This window comes from Stegodyphus dumicola, chromosome 4 (assembly GCF_044657685.1).
Source record: "Stegodyphus dumicola isolate Sdum_Otavi_A_Nest chromosome 4, ASM4465768v1".
NCBI lineage: Eukaryota > Metazoa > Arthropoda > Arachnida > Araneae > Eresidae > Stegodyphus > Stegodyphus dumicola.
Window position 1 is genome coordinate 198168323 of NC_140771.1, and position 21494 is coordinate 198189816.

The following is a 21494-nucleotide window of genomic DNA, read 5'->3' on the forward strand; positions in this document are numbered from 1 at the left end:
GGCTAAAATATATGGACTGGTTTGTGTTGAGCTGCCATCTACTTTAAATAAAGAAGGTTCAGAGTAATCTATAGTAACTTATAAATCCTTTTTCATTCAATTTTTCTGTGCGTACAGAAACAAATTTTTAGGTGTGTTCAGACCGGACACACTGTGCCGCAAAGGGTTAAGGGCTGTTTTGAGATGCCAATGGAAGCGTTCGATAATTCCATTTGACTGTGGGTGATATGCAGAGGTTCGAATCCTGTTGCACCCAAGTGTACGGGTAAGTTCTCTAAAAAGATTAGATTCAAAATTTTTACCCTGATCAGATGCAATTGTAACTGGGCATCCAAATCTTGATATCCAGCCATGCATTAAAGCACGAGCAGCTGTTTCCGCAGTCATGCCTGTTGTTGGAATAACTTCCGGCCATCTTGTGAACCGGTCTATGATAGTCATGCAAAACTGTTTTCCGTCAAATGAAGGTAGAGGGCCTATAAAATTATGTATACTATGTGCAAAACGAGCACATCGGGGTTCAGCAAATGTGTCGATAGGAGATTTGGTATGTTTGGCGATTTTAGCTCGTTGACACTGATCACAGCTCCGCACAAAAGATTTTATTTCTTTTCTCATGCCTGGCCATACAAAACGTTTAGCGATTAAATCGATGGAGCCTGAGATACCTGGATGAGAGAAAAAATGTAAAATTTTGAAAGGAACAAAAGGACGGGGATGTTTTTGTGACGTGTCACAATACAGATGAATATCCTTGAGAGGAAAATAATGTTTCTCTAATTTTAGAGAGGATTTATTTGATGCTAAGAGTTGTTGAAGTTCTTCATAGCTTGATTGTGCAGCAGCGAATTTTTGAAAATCGATCACAGTAGATGAAATATCATCTATCTCAATTCGGAAGAGTGCATCCATGACAATGTTATCAGAGCCTTTAGTATGTTCAATATGATACTAAACTGGCAGATAAAATCCAAATGTCGTAATTGTCGAGGACTGCATTTATCAGGATGTTGCTGGAATTCAAATTTAAGCGTTTCTAATCAGTATAAATGATAAAATTTCTCCTTTCAAGCATGTGCCTGAAATTTTTTACTGAAGAATACATATAGAGTTCACGGTCGTAAGTCGACCATTTCCTTTGAGATTTACTTAGTTTACCTGAATAGAAAGCTATAGGTTCCCACCGTTGTTTAACAAGTTGCATGAGCGAGCCGCCGATTGCTACATCAGACGCATCGACCCATAGACTTAATTGTGCACCAGGCATAGGATGCCGTAACAGGGTTGCTTTAGCGATAGCTTCCTTAAACACTTTGAAGGCGAGTGTTGCTTCATCGTCCCGATGTAACTGCTCAGTAGAAGCTTTGGAATAAGGATTTCTTTTTTTTTTTTTTTTTATTTGTATGGCCTTCTAGGAATTTTAGTAAGAGTGCTAGAATATGAGTAGCTTTGGGAATACAACGTCTATAAAAATTAAATAAACCTAAGAATCGGCGTAATTGTGTGAGAGTCTGGGGCTAGGAAATCTATGGTAGATTAACCAAATTTGTATTTTTCTACACTTATACATAAACCATGTTCCTGAAGTTTAGAAAATAGCAGGTGTAAATGTTGTAAGTGTTCTTGTTCATTATTAGAAGCTACAAGTAAATTATCAATAAATGCATAAACAAAAGGCAAGTCTCTAGTGACTTCATTCATAAACCGTTGAAAGGTTGAGGAAGCATTACAAAGACCAAACTGCATTTTAAAACTTTCAAACAAACGAAAAGGAGTACATATAACTGTTTTATGTACATCATCCGGATTTATGGGAATTTGGTTATACGCTTTTACGACATCAATGAGACTAAACATTTTTTTACCATATAATTTTGAGGTAAAATCAGCTATGCAAGGAATAGGATATTTTTCTTTAACAGTCTGTGCATTAAGAGATCAATAGTCGCCAACAGGTCTCCATTTAACGAAACCTTTCTTGGGCTACATGTGAAAGGGTAATGAACGGGGGCTTTTTGAAGGTCTCATATGATCCAATTAAATCATGCGCTGAAATTCAGCTTTTGAAATTTTGAGGCGGTCAGTAGCTAACCGTCTAGGTTTATCAGCAACTAGAGGACCTTTAGTATTTATATAATGCACAGTATTGTGCTCAGTCCCAGATCTAGCGGGCGGCAACTGTTGTGGGTGGCAAATTCAAATATAACGCTGGTTCGTATTTGATATGTTGTTCGCTAAAACAACTCTCTAATTTTAGTACACTGTTAATAACTTTAAGGGCAAGTTTAAAAAACCTCTTTTAAGAAGATTTATAATTAAATACTAGGAAGCTTTTAAAGAAACATGAGTTAAAATAAAGTTAAGTAAAGCCGAAAACAACTATAAATATAGGACCAGAAAGAGGCCAATACAGGGACTCCAGGCGTCATGATAGAATCACACTGACCCTATCAGTAACGTCTGAAGTCCCTCTATCGTTTCCTGCCCGGGCGAGGTGTATTCAAATGAGAAATAGAACGATAGCTTGTTGAAGTCGCCTGGTTTCCATAGCAACGTCTGCTGGGAAATGGAGAAGCATTGTAACTATTTTCTAAGAGCTAACCCCAAAAAATTAACCTTTGGCTATCCTGGACAAATGAAATAATTCAAATTAATATTCGTCGAGTATATACACGACACCGTCGTTATGTCTTCAAGGTGAAAGCAAGGCATTAAGATTTTTTTGCAGCCAGTCAGCAACTTTGGCTCACCTTTGGTTTGACTCGGAACAGTGGAGCGCATTTTGGATTTTAAAGCTAGATTTATTATTTTTAAGTTTTTTTTTTTTTTTTTTTTAAAGTTTTCAGGTCTCTTCTGTACTGTTTTATCTGCGCACCGAAGGGGAGAAAAGCCGAATATAGAAAACGAGCCAAAGATAACGCCAAACAGAGAAAACAAATTTCAGCTAAGATGAAAAAATAACTCCACGGAAGAAAAGTAAACCGTAAGACCCTGCCGCAATTTCGATTATGCTGAGATTCTAGAGGGTATTAATATTTCTTGCAATTTGCACGATCAAACATGACTCCGTATATCATCCTCAAACAATCTACAAGTCAGCATTTAAAAGAACTTCTTCATCGACATCAAACGAATAGCTAGAGAACATGAAACCATGATATAAAGATCTCTTCATTTAGATGGGGGCGCGCAGCAGGAAGGCGAAAAACTAAAAATTTTTTATTTGTTGGACTCATGCAGTTGGCTGGTCATAGGAAAAAAAAAAAAAATGAATGATCACCAACAATCTTTCTTAAGCAGTCAATCAGTATTATTAGCTGGTAAACATCCAGTAAACGTAAACCTCAGTCTCACTGGACGTGATGGCAGACATTTGACATGCGATACAGAACATAGATAAATAATGAAAAGCTTAGAAGATCTTGGTTTACATATTCTAAAAACAAGAACGCAATTTTTTGTACACTCTGCAAGATTGATCAGAAACATGGTGCTGCCGCTACACCATACTACAGGATTCATTAATTGGAAAAAACGTTTTAGCAAGATTAACTGAGCATGAAGCGTCTGAATCCACAGAGGTGCATGATTAAGTGGAAAATTCGAGTACAACAAATGAAATCCTGCCAAGGTATCGATCACGGCACTGAGCGACTCATTTACACAGAGAAAGAAAAATGGAGAGAAATACTATATAGTCATGGATGCGGGACTGTATCTTTCAACAAACTGTCGTTCCTTTCTTGGGTCTGATGAAATCCCAAGAAGCCTGTTCACAAAGTGTCCTTGACCTAGAAAAGGAAATTTTCTGAATTTAATCTCTCCGCTTGCCAAACATAATTCAACTCTTAGGTACTAGTCAAAGCACCTAACAAAGGGAAAGGAATCATATTTATCAAAGATAATTCAAATAAGTTATTAACTTAAAGGCAAAACAGTCTGAAGTATCATTTTAAACAATATTAAAGAAGCCCAATACTACACATAATGCTCAATTGCACTCCATATGAAAAAAAATGAACCAGGTGATTCAATACGTAAAAACGAATAGTGATGTGCGTGAGATTAAAGGAAAATTTAATTGATTTCATAGAAGTTGGTGGAAAGCTAGAAGAATGTATTTCTGTATTCTCCTAGGAGGGGACGATTTTCTAATTATGTAACTTGGGTACGTATTTTTCCTTTATAACAAACAAAAAAAAAAAAAAAAAAAAAAAAAAGTACTAGCTTGTACTTATAAGAAAGCTGGAGGAATTTGTGATATGTTTGGCTCGCTCCTCGTATCTTGCCGGTGTGCATTCTGCTTCTTCGTGCACGGAAGCATTTAATCTGTTTGGAATTACTCAGAAAATACTTCGCTTTTTTGTCAGATACACTACTTGATGGTATATTATGAAACAATGTACAAAATACAACTTAAAAGGAAGCAGCTAGACGAGATGGTCGGCAAAATATGTGGCTGTGAAAGTGTAGGACATCTCAAGCCTGCTGTGAAAAATTTTGAATTTACTATCAACCTGAAAATTTGAGTTAATATTTTTCCAGAATTCAATCAAGCAAATATAGATATTCAAAAGGAATTCGTTTTCCGCACTCTGTGTAGTTAACGAAAGAACTGACCCAAACTGAGGATTTATAAAAAATGAGAGAAAAATCCTATGGGATATTGGATACAAGAGTCAATAGTAGCCGGAAAAATTGCAGTTGGGTCTATTTTGACAAAGAAAAACTTTCAAAGCACAAAAAGCAATCTGATGAACTGTTTGAGGACGAATCACGAACACTTTCACCTGTTCAGATTTTCAGCAAATTAAAACATATTAAAAAATTTCTACGATCATCGGTGAGCCAGGAGCGTTTATCAAGTCTTTCGATTCTGGCAACCGAAATTAAACCGCAGATCAAATTATGACGATTCCATGCATTTATTTACAGAACAAAAGGCTTTCAGAGTAAAATTTTAATTTTCGTTACTAATTCCGTGATATTTTAATAGACTTACGGCAGGTAAGAACTTAAAATTACTTAGGAAATAGGAAGTATGAAAAACAAGACAGGAAGCACAAATACTCTGAGTAATAATAAATTATATTCTGTATAATCTTTTCAGAATATTTCCTTTCGGCAATAGGCATTTCTCGGCAGTTTTCCCTGGCTGAGCAATAAAAGCTGTTGAGCACTAGTTGGCTCAGCAGTTATTATTAGGGTAATAAATTGACTGTTATTATTACGGTAATAAATTAGTGGCTGAGCAATAAAAGCTGCTGAGCACTAGTAGTTCAGTCCGAGGGTCAAGCCATATGTGATTGTGCTGGCTGTATCAGCATTTCCGTGATTTTCCCTGTGTGTAACATAGATACGAGCTAGTTTCCCTTTCAAATTTTTCTCACTGGGCATTCCTCTTTACCCATGCAGGGCCTAATGGCGAAATACTTAGTAAATAATCAGACAAATGTCCTCGGCAGTGTCCGAGTGATTAAGACCGATAGGAATACTGGTAGTTCGACCTTGCATGGGTTCAAACTCAGGCGAACAGGCTGGCTGCATGGTTTCTTTTCGTGGATTTCCTCATGTGTAACATGAATATGAGACAGTTTCCTTTAAAAAGTTCCTCCACGAAAGCACCTTCCTTTAGCAGATACGAACCAGTTTCCCTTAAACATTGTTTCCACGGAGCATTCCTCCCTTTCCATGTAATGTCTAATGCCGAAACACATAGTAAATAATAAAAAAAATGTCCTCAGCAGTGGCCGAGTGGTTAACACCGATGAATACGGGTAGTTCGACCTTGCCTGGGTTCAAACCCAGGAGAACGGCCTGGCTGCATGGTTTGTTTTCGTGGATTTCCTCATGTGTAACGTGAATACGAGCCAGTTTCCTTTAAAAAGTTTCTCCCCGAAAGCACCTCTCCTCTAAGCAGATAGCCTTTGCCATATTCATATAATCTAACCTAACCTAATTTAACCGGTATGTAATAATATGGAATAGTGAGAAACTTAGGATATGCCCGTTTTCCCTAGATAGGAGGAACGAATGGTTAGAAGAATGGTTAGGACTGGAGGGTTAGAAGCACTCAGGATTAGGATTGAATTCGAAAGTAAGCTCAACAGAAAGACGATTCTCCTAGGAGGTGAATTTCTAATTATGTAACTTTGGTACGTATTTTTCCTTTATAAAAAAATAAATAAAAAAAGACACGTAAAGAATTTGGTATAAAATGGAGCTTAGGTTTTTACCTCAATTGTTTCTGTATTTATTAAACAAATTAAAATATGTTAGAGAAATTTAAAGGATGATGGCTGAGGGCGGCAGTTTTAGCTTTTGCTCCACATCAGAAAAATCAAAGATCCGGCGCTGATTGTGCTTCACAGGTTGATTGGGATTTGTTAATTTAGTAATATCAGGATATTGTAACAATAATTTACCAAATACATTATCAACACAAGAAGATTTTACAGAAAAATATTACAAGTATTTAATTTAGCAGGTACTTTAAAATTTTTTGCTAAATCAATTAGACGCTTGTTACATAAATCAGGAGATAAGTTAAAATAGTATAAAAAATCAGCACCTATGACTGAGCATGTAACATTGCATATGTAAAAAGAGAAAGTAAAATTGCGTCTTAAATCAAAATTCACAGTTATTGCTTTTCGGCCATAAATATTAATGGATGAACCATTAGCAGCACGAAAAGTTTGGGGTACTGGTGCCTTTAGTTAATATTTGCAACAATTAAACTGGCATCACTCCCCGAATCTATTAGAAAACATCTACCTGTTGATTAGTCACTAACGAAAAAGCGACGCGATGTATGAGGATGGGAAGAGTCGGTCGCCTCTACTCTTCCTTTTTCAAGTTTGTCTTGTAGGAACACGGAGAAACGCACTTTTTTGCATTATCCTTGAATTTTCGATGATACCAGCACAAAATTTTGTCACGCGATTTGGAACGTTTGCGGCCAGCAAAAGTGATACGAGATGAACTCCTGGAACGACGAAGTTCAGACATTTCTTTTCGAAGAACTTTGATTTCTTTACAAAGTTGAGCTGAAGAACAGTTGGCATTCGCCGAAGAAGATTCGTTGCTAGAGACGATGGCGGATATATTCGTGTTCTTGATAGCTAAAATTCGATCAGCTACCTCCGCAGCTTTACCCGAAGTAATAAGAGAGATGGAAGCTAAAATAGTTCGAACAAGAACAGGCATCGCTTAATTAAAGAGTTCAAATAAAAGTGAATCATATATGTTGTAATTTTCTGCGCGACGTTTCATTATGCGGAGAAATTCGCTAGGTTTTCTATCTCCGAGGCTTTCGCCTGCTAGCATCCGACGAATCTCTTGAGTCTTGGTTTCCGAACATCTTTCTGTAACTTTTGATTTCAGATCATCGTATGGGTTGACTTTATCGGGCTGAATGATGACATCACGAACAGCAGTTGCAATATTAGCTGGTAAGTGAGCTACACTGTAAAAAAAAATCTGTAAGGTTACTAAGAAAACTCATGGAAACTGGGATGCCATGGGTTATTTGAGTAACAGAAACAGGTGTTTTCTTTGTAACATTACAAGAGTTTTGCCTGTAATGGTTACAGATCTTTTTCTTGTAATATCACAGCATATAGTTATGTAAGTAGAACATATTTTTCTCATGCAAATTCCCAAACGATATGTTAAGTCATTAAGACTATTTAACTGTAAGATTACGTCATTTTTTCTCTTCTTGGCGCCTTGCATGGCGCAGATGTTCATTACAGCAACCCTGTAAACGCTTACTCAGTTTTATTTTTTATTGCTGTTGTTGTTAGTAGTAAGTCATCGCTTGAAAGATGGCACGCATTTGATTAAAGTTGTTGAATAAAATATTTAGTACAGTCCACTTGTAGTTAATTTGAAATTGTTGTATAACAACGCACGCATCGCATGAACACTTTATGGTCCGTCGAGCCGGAGGTAAAAGATATCGTTGCTAAAATTAACTTTTTAGAACATTTAGAATACTTTCGTTTGGTTGTATTACGCATAACTTCATATAGAGTGTTTGGAATGCTTTCGTTTTCGTGTGGATTAAAGATTGGATACTGTGTCATCGTTCATTTCCGGTGTTGCTGTCGAGAAATCTGCAATCACGGTAAGTGATAAATTATTTATTTGTTCATGATGAGTGAATTGAAAGCGATTAAAGCTAACAAAAAAAGTTTAAAATGCAGTATCAGAAAGTTTGAAAATAAGGTAAATTCTACAGTGGATGAAGCAGATATTTCCTTATTGGAGTTATACGAATCAAAAATATTAGAATTTAAAAAGGAATTAAGTAACATTTTCGATTCTTTATTTGCACATTGTGAAGAAAAGGACACTGACGAATTCATTAAGGAAAAGGAAAATGTAGTAGATAATCTCGATGAAATTCATTTGAAAATTAAAAGAAAAATTTCTGAGATCCGTTCTCAAAGGAATAGCTGCTCAAATGAAAACGGTTCGAGTAAAGACACAATTGTTTCGGATATAAAATTGCCTAAATTGTCTCTTTCAATATTTAGTGGGAAAATCGAAGAATGGATTGAATTTGAGGATTTATTTTCCGCAGCTGTGCATAAAAATAGCAAATTAACTAATGCGCAAAAATTGCAATATTTAAAGAGTTCGTGTAAGGCAGACGCTTTAAATATTATTCAGTCCATTCCAATTTCAGATTCGAATTATGACATAGCATGGAATCTGTTGGTTGATCGCTATTGCAACAAAAAAGATTTGATCAATTCTATCATAAAGAAATTAATTTCTATACCTCAAACGAGTGATTCTACTTCGTCGCTTTTAAAATTTATCGATAAGGTGCATGAATGTTTACGATCCTTGGAAGCATTGGAGCAAAAGATGGAAGAATTTTCAGACGCGTTAATTGTTTATTTATTAGTTGAAAAGTTGGATAGAAATACTCGGTGTTGGTGGGAAAGGTCACTTAAAAAAGACGAGATAGGAACGGTTAAACAACTGATGTTTTTTGAAGGAACACGCTCGCACCCTATCACATTACAAACCTCCGCATGGGGAATCGAAACGTTCATTTAATACCAAAGCTCTTACATCACTTTCGGAAAATTCAAAAAGTTGTCCTTATTGTAAAGCTGATCATTTATTGTTGAAATGTGCGCAATTCTTAAATCTAACAGTCAAGAAACGATTGGAATTTGTAAAGACAAAAAAACTATGTTTCAATTGTTTATCTTCGGTCCACACAATCAAGAACTGTAAAAGTTCTAATACATGCAGAAAATGTCAGAAATTTCACAATTCGCTCTTACATTTTGATCGAAATGAAGAAAATTTCGATAAAGCAAATGGCACATCGAATCAAATCACAAACAAGACTAATAAATTAAGCAGTAATCTTTCTCCAAATGCTGATACATTTACTCCAATGGCAAGCAGCCAAAAGGTTAGTGACACTAATGAAACCAACCAAGCAAAGTCCATTAACGGTACTGCGTTGAATATTTCCAGTTCTTTTAATAAACAAGTTCTACTTTCAACTGCAATTATTTTCGTTAAGGGTAATGATGGAAAATTTATTTCGCTGAGAGCCTTGCTGGATTCCGGTTCTCAAAATAATTTCATTACTAAACAAGGTGCTGAGTTATTGAATTTGAAGAAAAGAAAAATAAACGCTTCTATTTTAGGTATCAATGGTACAGTTATGGGTGTTAAGGAAAAAGCTATAGCAACCATCGCTAACGCTACTAGAGATTTTATTCGTACATTACAATTTTTTGTTGTTCCAAAAATAACTCGGGTAACGCCTGCTAGATATATAAACATTCCTGATGTTAAGCAGTTGCAACTCATTGGTTTAGCTGATCCAGAGTTTTATAAACCTGGTCAAATACATGTTTTATTATCTAACGAAATATTTTTTGATTTACTGGGAACAAATAGAATAAATATGCAAGACCTGATTCTCCATCAGTCAGTTTTTGGATACATCGTTAGCGGGTCAGTGCGCATGCCGCAGCAAGGCAGTGTTGATAATTATTGTGGGTTTGTGGAAAATGGGGACAATTTATCTGACAACATGAGAAGGTTTTGGGAGATTGAAGGTATTAATGAAGCAAAAAAAGTGAAAAGTCAGGAAGAGGAATTTTGTGAACAGCACTTTCTTCGTACACACGCGAGGCAAGATGATGGCAGATATGTAGTGGAAATGCCAATTAAGGAGGAAGGACTTAGCCTTTTAGGGGAATCGAGAGAAAACGCTGGCAAAAGACTGAATTATCTACTTAAACGCTTCACTCGCAATCCCGCAATGAAACACTTATACGAAGATTTCATTAAGGAATACAATAAATTAGGCCATTCCGAAGAAATTGATGAAGGGGATAGCTCTAGTTTCTCATATTATCTTCCTCACCATGGGGTTTTCAGACCCGAGAAACCTAGCACTAAACTTAGGGTAGTGTTCGATGCTACTGCTCCTACGACTACTGGAATTTCGTTAAACGATATTCTGCTGAATGGAGGGTTAGCTCAAGACGAACTATTTGATATTATTTGCAGATTTCGAACGCATAAAATTGCCTTCACAGCAGACATTGTAAAAATGTATCGTCAGATTTTGATTAAAGAACATCAAAGAGATTTATTACGCATCTTATGGAAGAGTAGTGAAGAAGAACCAGTTAAGGTCTATAGACTGAAGACTATAACTTACGGTACTTCCAACGCACCATATCTAGCAACACGCACACTTAATGAATTAGCAGAAGACGAGAAAAACAATTTTTCGTTAGCAGCGCCAATAGTACAAAGGGATTTTTATGTCGATGACGTACTCACAGGAGCCCATACTCTAATAGAGGCTAAAGAATTACAGTTGCAATTGATTAACCTATTATCACGTGGGGGAATGCGTCTGCACAGATGGTGTGCTAATCATCCTGATCTTTTGCAGTTTCCGGATGGACAAGAGGAATATTCTTTCAGTAATTTCGATGACGATCAGAGCATCAAAACTTTAGGATTATTATGGAATCCAAAGATAGATTGTTTTTCGTACAAATCAACGATCAAGAAACCAACTACTTACACAAAGAGAACAGTGTTGTCTGATATTGCTCGCATTTATGATCCATTAGGACTGCTTGGTCCAGGGATAACAAAAGCAAAAATCTTCATCCAAAGACTTTGGTTATTGAGGCTTGATTGGAACGATCCGCTACCCGAAAGGATAATTAAGGATTGGCAACTTTTTATTGATTCAATGCAATCTATCAACAATTTGAAAGTCAGTAGATATGTTTTACAGGATAGTTTTTCTGATATACAAATTCATGGATTTTCAGATGCATCAGAACACGCATACGGAGTAGCCATCTATTTACGCTGTAGAAGTGACAATAATTTATCTTCACATTTGCTTTGCAGCAAGTCCAGAGTAGCTCCACTAAAACCGCTGACAGTACCTCGACTGGAACTCTGCGCAGCTGTACTGCTAGCACAGCTTGTTGCAAAGGTGGTGCCTTTATTGAAATTGGCATTAGCAAAATATGTCTGTGGTGTGACTCAACCATAGTGTTAGCGTGGCTTCAGAATCCTCCGCATGTACTAAAAACTTTTGTTGCTAATCGAGTGTTGCAGATCCAAGACCTAACACAGACATGCCAGTATGTGCGTTCAGAGGAGAACCCAGCAGACCTTATTTCCCGAGGATTGAATTTTGACAAACTGCATGATGCTGATCTATGGTGGAAAGATCCTCCATTCTTGAGTGAGGGTGTCATACCTAACAAGAACATTGACTTTGAACAATTAGAAAAAACAGAGACATTTTCTAATGAACTGAGAAAAAGAACTGACATTGCTTGTTTATGCACTTTGCCTTCAAAATTTATTGATAATGTCCAAGATATCACTAACAATTATTTAAAATTATTACGTATTGTTAGTTATATTTTCAGGTTCATTTGGAACTCTAGGTGTGCAAAACAGAAAGGAGCACAGAGAAGAACAGGAGGAGTAAGTTCAAGGGAGTTAAATGAGGCAGAATCCTTTTTAGTAAGAGAGGTTCAAAAATGTAGTTTTTATTCAGATTACAACTCCCTCGCACAAGGTAAACCCATTAATAATAAAAGTAATTTTTTTTCTTTGAACCCTTTTTTGGATGCAAATAATGTAATGAGAGTAGGAGGCCGATTACAAGGGGCCAATGTAATGTTTTCACAAAAACATCAAATAATTTTGCCTGTTAAATGCAAACTAACTAAGCTGATTGCTGAGCATTATCATCAGAAATATTTACACGTAGGTTCGCAAGCATTATTGTGTTTTATGAGACAGAAATTTTGGCCATTACAAGGTAGGAATTTAACTAGAAAGATTACCCATGAATGTATAATTTGTAGTAAAAGTAAACCAGTCACTATCGAACAAATTATGGGGTCATTACCTGCAGAGCGCGTAAATCCAAGCTCACCCTTTAATCATGTCGGCACCGATCTTTGCGGTCAATTTTTTATTAGATACAAGGGACAGAGGAAAGGAACTCTTCATAAGGTATATTTAGCTCTTTTCATTTGCCTTATAACAAAGGCAGTGCATCTGGAACTAGTGAGTGAACTCACCACTGACGCATTTATTGCCACCTTAAAGAGATTTATTGCTAGGCGCGGAAAATGCTCAATCATTTTCTCAGACAATGCAAAAAACTTCGTTGGCGCAAATGCCGAATTGCAAAGAATTAACAATTTAATTAGAAATCCTGACAAAAAATTAGCAGATTATTTAGGTGAAGAAGGAATAGTATGGAAGTTTATTCCCCCACGGACACCTAATTTTGGTGGACTATGGAAATCTGGAATAAAATCCGTGAAATATCACTTAAAGCGGATTGTAGGTAATGCAAGGTTGACTTTCGAGGAGTTATTAACTGTAGTAACTGAGATAGAGTCTGTTTTAAATTCTCGCCCTATTACTCCCTTATCTTCCGATGTAAATGATTTAGAGGCATTAACACCAGGTCATTTTCTCATTGGAAAACCCTTGAATGCTATAGTAGAACCCGAATTAATTGATATACCTGAAAACAGACTCTCAAGATGGAAACGAACTACCAGATTTGTCCAGTTGATATGGAATTGTTGGCATAGGGACTATTTAAACACACTACAACAGCGTTCAAAATGGAAGGTAGAACAAACGAATATTAAAATAGGTATGCTAGTACTAGTTAAGGAGGATGAGCTTCCTGTCTGTAGATGGGTGTTAGGGCGCATTACAAGAATTTTTCCTGGAGTTGACGGTAAGGTTAGAGTAGTAGAAATACAGACAGCAAAGGGAATCATTAAGCGTGGAATTACAAAAATTGCAATTTTACCCCAAGAAGATGCTTCCTAAGTTAGTTAAGTGTTAGCTTATTATTATAAAACTTGTATTGTACATTGTATTGTGTATAAAATTTTTATTGAAAATTGAATATTATTATATTGAATTAAGAGATATTATTCGTATTGCTTTATTGTATAAGGTAGTAATTGTACAATTTTGTAGGTTATTATGAGTATTATCGCACGAAATTATTGAAGTAACCCTTCAATGCCGGGGGGTATGTTAAGTCATTAAGACTATTTAACTGTAAGATTACGTCATTTTTTCTCTTCTTGGCGCCTTGCATGGCGCAGATGTTCATTACAGCAACCCTGTAAACGCTTACTCAGTTTTATTTTTTATTGCTGTTGTTGTTAGTAGTAAGTCATCGCTTGAAAGATGGCACGCATTTGATTAAAGTTGTTGAATAAAATATTTAGTACAGTCCACTTGTAGTTAATTTGAAATTGTTGTATAACAACGCACGCATCGCATGAACACGATATATCTGTAATGATTACAGATTATTTGCGTGTAATATTACAGCAAATAATTATGTAAAAACAACATGTTTTTCTCATGTAAAATCCCAAACGATATATCTGTAATGGTTACAGATTATTTGCGTGTAATATTACAGCAAATAATTATGTAAAACGAACATGTTTTTCTCATGTAAAATCTCAACAGATATATATCTGTAATCGTTACAGGTTATTTGCATGTATTATTATAGCAAGTTATTATGTGAGTAGAAGATACTTTTCTTACGTAAAATTCCAATGGTTGTATCTATGGTAAGGTTTCAGATTATTTCCTTCTAATATCCCATTCAGTAATTATGTGTGTAGAATATATTTTTCATAGATAATACTAAAGGATATGTCTATAAAAGTAATAGATTTTTTTTGTCTAAAATGATGCTTATTATAATAAAATATATTGAAATCAAGATGTTTTGAGTAAAACAATATTTGCATGTGTATATCATTATACAGATATATGCAAGTGAAGCATAATAGTTTGGCTTTTTAAATTAGACAATTTGACCTCAGAATAGCATTAATTTAAAAGATGCGCTTTCAACAGCAATGTTCTTTTTTCAAAAAGTAACATTAGTCTGTTGCAGAGTATTTTTGTTTTATGAAGAGAAACTTATGTCTGATATTATTGAAAGGCCTTTCATATTATCATTTTGATTAATTTAAAAGTTCAAATTGATATGCTACTCCTTATATTTGCCCTGTAAAATAGCTGAAAAAAATAGTATGTTTTATTTGTATGTTTTAGTGCCAGTTAATAAGATATGTTCTAGAACTTTCTTTTTAGTAATTTTAGCTAAAATAGACACATGTTGCTTCAGATTTAACTTATATGAGTAAACGTGTTGCATGTTGATATGATCATATTATTACAGTAAAAGACATTTTGTGAAATATTTCTATGAAGAACTCAGAACAGCTGTTCTTCATATTTCAAAAATATATTCTCTCCTTCTAAAAAATGACATTTTCAGTAAATTAAAGAATTCAACATAGCAATGAACTTCATTTTGTTACTACAAGGAATTCAAATTTTGTTCATACGCTTGAATTACAACGTCTAACTAATTTTTTTATTCTTATCTGCACTCAGTGTTTGTCAACAGTCTGCTATTGTTTGAAATAATGCATAACTTTTTTACTTACCTTCAAATAATTTCCTTTGAATTAACAGATGGAAGTCTTTCATTAAAAACCTAATGTCATGCTGTTTGAATAAGCATAAAACTTTGCCAACTGACCTTAATTTTTAAAGCCTTGTTTCCCTTAAAATTCTTAATACAATTATGCCTTTAAGAAATTTATTTCTAAAATTAATACTTCAGTTTAGCTTAAAATTTAATGCATTTTAATTTTACCTATAATTTTTTACAAACATAATATGTAATAAATCTAAGCTTAATATTTACCATTTCGAAAGTGATACTAAAAAGTATTCCTAGTTATTATAAATTTCGAGATTCGCATACAAAATTGTGAAATAAACATGTGACAACAGAAAACAAACTTTATGCTCTCTCTATATTACAGCATGTTAATTAAGAAGTTTATTGAATTTATAATTTTATTGTGAAACACTATGAAGCAAATGATATGCTAATTAAAACACAGAAGTAAAAATAATTTATTACTTAATTCATAAACTTTACATAAAACCTGAAAAAAAGAATTAATTAAAAAATAACATAATATAATTTAATAAACATTTCATAAAAATTCGTTTCGACTGCTTGGAAAAAATGAATGGTTTTTCTCCTCTTTGTAAACCATGTCTCCTAAATAAAGAAAAAAACATTTCTTTTAAAATCATAATCATGCTCTTAAAAAGCTTATAAAAATTATTTTAATAGATGTTTTAAACATGTGCTTATATAACACTTTTAATCATATTTCTTTATAATATCTTAATTAATTAAGAACAGCTTAAATTCTTTAAAAAATTGGATTACAGTGAACCGTCTCATTACGACAAGCTACCTCAGTCAATCACTTTTTAAATTTAACCAGCATTCCTCATAAAATAACTAATTAGTAAACATAACTTCTCTAGGATGCCCACTATCATTTAGAGATCAAAATTTTCAGGAATCACGTATAGCTTAGAGAAGGTTCATTGTACAAAAACAGCCAATATTCAAATATTTTCATAAATGAAGCCACCATAGTTATTAAATATAATATACAATATACTTATATTCAGAATTCAGAACTTGAATAAATTTCTCGAACTGTTTTAGCATTCGAAAAATATTATATTTATTACCTTAAATTTCTAAAACAATATTACATATTCGTCCAAAGGAATCACTGGGACTCGGACAACATTTTCCCCCTAGCTTTCTTTTAGCACAGGATTCTGAATATGTTTTAAAGATTTAGGTAATGTTTGTCTTCCTTAAGGCGGTCACAAAACAAGTTACCCTAAATGTTTTGTCCGCATAGTGGTCATTTTCATCTTACTAACTGATTTGCTAGTGGATTTTGGGTGCATGGCCTATCATTGATGAAACAGTAATAGTGAACAGCTTCAAGAAAATGGGGATATCTAATGCTCTTGATACCATATTCCCACTTACTTTTACTAATTTTATCTTCCGAAAATTAAGAGGGAAAAATTAAACGAATAATTTAATTTCAAAGGACACAGTCACAGTAGGAATATAACAAATGAAAAGTAATCATGGATAAACTACTACTATCACAATATTATTTATTTAAAAGAAACCTCTATTTCAATAAGAATACACATAATTGCAACATCTAATAAGTTATCTCATTTTTTCTTTATAATTTGAACTTCTGTCATTCTCACTGTTGTTCTTGCAAATCCTTAGGCCTCAGATCATACGTAAATAATTAGAGAAGGTTGTGGTCCGATGCTTGCTAGGGTGAACATTCAGCTGATATGGCAAAATTGCACAGTGAATGGCAGTTGGTATTTGCTTTCACTATCATAGATCATTGTTTGTATTAGGCTGACATAATATTCAACAGTTAGAAGAGAAAGATTCAATGGGGCCTTAAGTGTGCAAAAGTTTGCCTTTGTTAGTATGACGAAAACAATCATTATGTTGATAAATCCATTTTAAAATCTTGGGATATTCATTTTCTGAATGCATTAAAAGGGGGAAAATTATGTAAATATTTTTTTAATTTTCAGAATCTGGTTCTAAAGCTCGGTGGGGTGGAATATGCAACGCAATACGGTAATTCTGAAGATCATTGCTCGTGGCAGTACAAACTAAACGGTGATAACTTGCATGCTGTAGAAGAAGACACAAATTGCAGTTCCAGATGCATTAAATGCTTTGAGGTCTAGGGAGTAGCAGTGGGCAATACTAAGAGTGAAATTCAAGGTATAGGGAAGTAGGAATGAAAATTACTTTTATCAGATAACTTAAATGGTTATGTTACTAAGCGTTCATATTGGAATGTAGGTTTCTTTTAAATAATAATACTATGATAGTTACCAGTAGTTCATTCATGAATATTTTTGATTGGTTATGATCTTATTGTAATCACATCCTTCAAAATTAAATTGATTGCTTAATTTGCCCCTTGATTTTCATACTATAATATTAGTAAAAAGGAAGAAAGAAGTCTGCAAGTAAACATAACTCCTCTTTCTCCCTCTCTCTCTCTATATACAGGGTGATTATAATTAAAGTTTAAGTTTCAAAACGCTATAAAAAAAGAACCACTCATGAAAATGACGTCAAATTTGAAAGGAATGTTATTGAAGAAGGCGGAAAGCGTATGGCAGAAGAAAAAATTTAGTTTCAAAAGTTAGCAACAGATGGCGCTGCAAGCGGAAGAAGACGTAAATTAAAATGTTAGTTAAATTTCAGTGTTATAAAGCCGTCAGGTATCAGGCTGTTCCTCATTTTGCGTCTCAGACGTTCGCCATGGGTGTTTCACTGCAGGACCGCGCTCTGCTGGTAAAGCTGTATTACAAGAATGATGATTGTGCAAGAGTAGCTCTGCAAAAATTCAGGACACTGAAGGGTATAAAAGAAGGCATTGGTCCAATGAGTGTCGTAGGTCTAAAGAAAATGATGCAAAAATTCGAAACGACAGGTTCGTTTGATGTGCAATCTGGTAGAGGGAGAAAACGAGTGCATTCGACGGTAGTTGAAGAAGTGGCCCCAGCATTACAGGAGGGGTCGGCCGGTGGTGTGCAACCGTGCAGTGCACGAGGAATTGCCCGAACATTGGACAGGCCTACGAGCACGGTGCTGAAAATTGTAAGAAACATCCTGCAATGCTATCCGTACAAAATTGGCTATGTGCAGGAGTTGCTTCCGTCTGACCTGACAGCTAGGGAGACGTTTGCGTTAGAATTCCTGGCTCGCATGGAAGTGGATAATGAATGGCCGTGGAAAATTTTGTGGACAGATGAAGCCCATTTCTATCTGACAGGATACGTGAATACCCAGAATTGTCGAATACGGGCAACAGAAAATCCATTGGCAACGCACCCCGTACCACTTCATCCTGAAAAGGTCACTGTATGGTGTGGCTTTATGGCATCATTCATCCTACAACCATATTTTTTCGAGCAGACGGGTGCTTCCGGTCCTGTTACCGCAACCGTCACTGGTCAGAGGTATGCGTCTCTTTTGCGCAACCACGTGATTCCAGCTCTGCAACAGCATAGATGTGTGGATGAAATCATTTTTATGCAAGATGGCGCTCCTCCGCACATTGCACATCCCGTGAAGCAGCTGCTGAGGCGCCATTTCGGAAATGCTCGAATTATCAGCCGTCATTTCCATACAGCCTGGCCGTCCCGATCGCCTGATCTTACTCCGTGTGATTTCTGGCTGTGGGGATATCTGAAGGATGTTGTGTTCCGTGCTCCAATTGCAAATTAGCGGAATTAAAGGCACGCATTTCACAACACATTCTGAACATCACCCCGGAGACACTGCGATCCGTTGTGGAACATGCTGTTTGTCGCTTTCAACTTGTTGCACACAATGGTGGACACCATATTGAACATGTTTTGCGCCAGTCTCGTGACAGTTCCGAACTTCTTTGATGAATGGTTCTTATGCGGTACGTCGCCGCAAAACTCTTGAAACCGATTTGTCCCTTTCGATGTGATATGTACAGTCATGCAAATAAAATTATTCAACAATTCTAATTTGTCAATACGTTTTAATGTGTAACTTCCACCTTAGCCGTTGTTTTACGAATCATTTCTCGTCGTGATTCTGCCGCTTACAGCGCCATCTGTGGCTAACTTTCGAAACTAAATTTTTTCTTCTGCCATACGCTTTCCGCCTTCTTCAATAACATTCCTTTCAAATTTCACATCATTTTCATCAGTGGTTCTTTTTTTATAGCGTTTTTAAACTTAAACTTTAATTATAATCACCCTGTATATATAGGCATGTATCTTCGTGTGCAACCAAGCAAACCAAATGTGATTTTTTCTTCTTTAAAAAAATTGTGTAAATAAATAGAATTAAGTTCATTTCAAAGACTTATGACACATGAAATATACATGATCAAAATAAATTAGAAAATTAAGTTCAAATAAATTTTAAGCTAAATTACGTGTTGCAATGTAAGTTGCAATAATTCAGTTGTAATAATTAATACTAACAAAACCAAACATCATATTCCCATTCTGCAAAGTATAAAAATTCTTCTGCTAAACTGAAAAAATGACCAACACTTTGGCTTATTTGATAACTTTCAAATTCACTTCTTTGTTTGCATTTAGAATTTATAACTTTAATTTTCCACAGAAATTTGTTTTTGATTTTAAAAAATTTCACTGGCATAATTTCATTCACTTCAGCATATATTAATAGATGCAGAAGGTTTTTGTACCTTACATAATTTTAAATCTTATGTAAACTAAAGTAATTAATAACAAAATCAAAACATAGATCAGAAACAGCATAAAATTTAATTAATAATTGCTACTAGTGTCACACAAAATGCTATGAAATTAATTAATAAAATAAGAATGAGATAAAATATATAGAATTAATATTCCACATGTGTGAAGTTTGGAAGTTTTACATTGAATATTTTTTTTTAATTAAGTATTTTTAAAAATGACCCCTTAAAGCATGGGACCTTTCGTAATTAGAACTTGCAAATCCACTTCGCTAGTCTTTCATAACATTGCTTTTCTTTTATTAACAAAAAATATTGCATTCAGTTATTTAATTTAAGATATCAAAAATAATGCTACTGAAAGGCATGAATACTTACTTAAATTTGAAATTAATTTGGTTGACTTAAAATAATATTTAAAAAAATAAATCTTCATATATACGTCTAAAAATCAGACCTTATTTATTTTCTTTTATTTGAACGATATCTGAATTCTGCCTTAGTTTGGACTAGTAAATCATTGGGCAATTAAATGCCAAGCTATAAGAGAACTAATGTAGTTTACAAATGCACTGAATTTTATTTCCGGTATTAACTTTCAAAGAAAGTAAAATTTTCTGCATATTTGCATCATTTGGATTGATAGAATATGGCAAAGCATGCAAAGGCTATCAGCCTAAAGGGAAGTATATATTCATGGGCGGTTTTGTAAGGAAAAGTAGCTTGCATTTCCATTTATTCATGTGTATATATATATATATATATATTTACATTGTTAATGCTAAAATCAATGCTTCATTAAAAATTCATTATTATTTTATTTTTAATACAACATACAGGTACAGAATTGTTTTAAATTCCAATAAACAATAATAATTTATTTTTAAGAAAACTTATTTTATGATTTATATATTATATTACATGAATAAGAGAAACATTTGTCAAGAAATGTATTAAACTTGTATTAGCAGATTCATGCTATCCTAGTAACAAGACTATCATACTTCAAAACTGTATTAAAACTGGGCAAAATAAAATCAACATAAATTCTACATTAAATGTTTAAAAACTTATAAGTATGCAATGGTAGTTATATATACAATACAATATATGTTGTCATTTATAAAATATTAATGAAATGATATTTTTGGAAATAATGCACAAAATTTTAGTTTTGTTTTATAATTAGTTTAACGAATTGTTAGAAAAATATTTTAGGTCATTTCCATTTTCCCCCTGTTGATATTGGTATATTAAAATATATGGAATAATTAAGTTGCATCTAGTTAGTAAAACAAAACATTACGAAAAGTATGATACGGCATATTTTTAATCAATATAATTACTTCATTTTGGAGTTATAATATTTTCGTAAGAAATTAATACCACTGAAAAAAAATATTATTACACTAAAGGAATAAACGAGATTCTCGACCGCGTTGTTCAAGTTTTTGTAATTTTACTTCATAACACACCCGTACATAAACATATTAGACTGAATTATAAACCAGATTATCTAATTAGGTATAACTAATTAGATAATCTTAGAAAAATAATAAACTAAACCTAGTAAGCAAAAAAATATATACATTACATTCAGAATTCTAAATGTTTATATAAACGTTTCTCGCAAGGCCTGCCGGGAAAAAGATGTCAAACGTTCTTTGGTCAGACGATTGGAAAAGAACGCTAAAATGATTAGTTTTGTTTTCAACAACCACATTACCATTTCAATTA

At 34.2% G+C, this 21494-nt stretch overlaps 1 protein-coding gene and 1 pseudogene across 1 annotated transcript in view; one reads left to right on the forward strand and one right to left on the reverse strand.

Annotated features, from left to right (window-relative positions):
• LOC146997795 (uncharacterized) overlaps window positions 1-21494 on the forward strand; it is a 70777-nt gene that overhangs the window by 9699 nt on the left and 39584 nt on the right. The gene's annotated exons all lie outside the window — the stretch shown is intronic.
• LOC146997796 (uncharacterized) lies at window positions 6761-11780 on the reverse strand (annotated as a pseudogene).